Source organism: Mesoplodon mirus, assembly GCF_964341445.2.
Source record: "Mesoplodon mirus genome assembly, chromosome: X".
NCBI classification, from domain to species: domain Eukaryota; kingdom Metazoa; phylum Chordata; class Mammalia; order Artiodactyla; family Ziphiidae; genus Mesoplodon; species Mesoplodon mirus.
In genome coordinates, this window is record NC_138981.1 from 39,352,536 (window position 1) to 39,354,298 (window position 1,763).

Consider the following 1,763-nt stretch of genomic DNA (forward strand, 5'->3'; position numbering starts at 1 on the left):
TCTCACCACTCTTATTCAACATGGTTCTGGAAGTCCTAGCCATGGCAATCAGAGAAGTAAAAGAAATAAAAGGAATACAAATTGGAAAAGAAGTAAAACTGTCACTGTTTGCAGATGACATGATACTATACATAGAGAATCCTAAAGATGTTACCAGAAAACTACTAGAGCTAATCAATGAATTCGGTAAAGTTGCAGGATACAAAATTAATGCACAGAAATCTCTTGCATTCCTATACACTAACAATAAAAGATCAGAAAGAGAAATTAAGGAAACAGTCCCATTCACCATTGCAACAAGAAGAATAAAATACCTAGGAATAAACCTACCTAAGGAGGTAAAAGACCTGTACTCAGAAAACTATAAGACACTGATTAAAGAAATCAAAGATGACACAAACAGATGGAGAGATATACCATGTTACTGGATTGGAAGAATCAACATTGTGAAAATGACTATACTACCCAAAGCAGTCTACAGATTCAATGAAATCCCTATCAAATTACCAATGGCATTTTTTACAGAACTAGAACAAAAGATCTTAAAATTTGTATGGAGACAAAAAAGACCCCGAATAGCCAAAGCAATCTTGAGGGAAAAAAACTGAGCTGGAGGAATCAGACTCCCTGACTTCAGATCATACTACAAAGCTACAGTCATCAAGACAATATGATACTGGCATAGAAACAGAAATATAGATCAATGGTACAGGATAGAATGCGCAGAGATAAACCCACACAGCTATGGTCACCTTATCTTTGATAAAGGAGGCAAGAATATACAATGGAGAAAAGACAGCCTCTTCCATAAGTAAGCTGGGAAAACTGGACAGCCACATGTAAAAGAATGAAATTAGAACACTCCCTAACACCATACACAAAAATAAACTCAAAATGGATTAGAGACCTAAGTGTAAGACCGGACACTATAAAACTCTTAGAGGAAAACATAGGAAGAACATTCTTTGACATAAATCACAGCAACATCTTTTTTGACCCACCTCCTAGAGTAATGGAAATAAAAACAAAAAGAAACAAATGGGACCTAATGAAATTTAAAAGCTTTTGCACAGCAAGGGAAGCTATAAACAAGACGAAAAGACAACCCTCAGAATGGGACAGAATATCTGCAAACGAATCAATGGACAAAGCATTAATCTTCAAAATATATAAACAGCTCATGCAGCTCAATATTAAAAAAACAAACAACCCAATCAAAAAATGGGCAGAAGACCTAGATAGACATCTCTTCAAAGAAGACATACAGATGGCCAAGAGGCACATGAAAAGCTGCTCAACATCACTAATTATTAGAGAAATGCAAAGCAAAACTACAGTGAGGTATGACCTCACACCGGTTAGAATGGGCATCATCAGAAAATCTACAAAACAACAAATGCTGGAGAGGGTGTGGAGAAAAGGGAACCCTCTTGCACTGTTGGTGGGAATGTAAATGGATACAGCCACTATGGAGAACAGTATGGAAGTTCCTTAAAAAACTAAAAATAGAGTCACCATAAGACCCAGCAATCCCACTACTGGGCATATACCCAAGAAAACCATAATTCAAAAAGATACATGCACCCCAATATTCATTGCAGCACTATTTACAATAGCCAGGTCATGGAAGCAACCTAAATGCCCATCTACAGATGAATAGATAAAGAAGATGTGGCACATATGTACAATGGAATATTGCTCAACCATAAAAAGAATGACACTGGGTCATTTGTATAGATGTGGATGGACCTAGAGACTGTCAT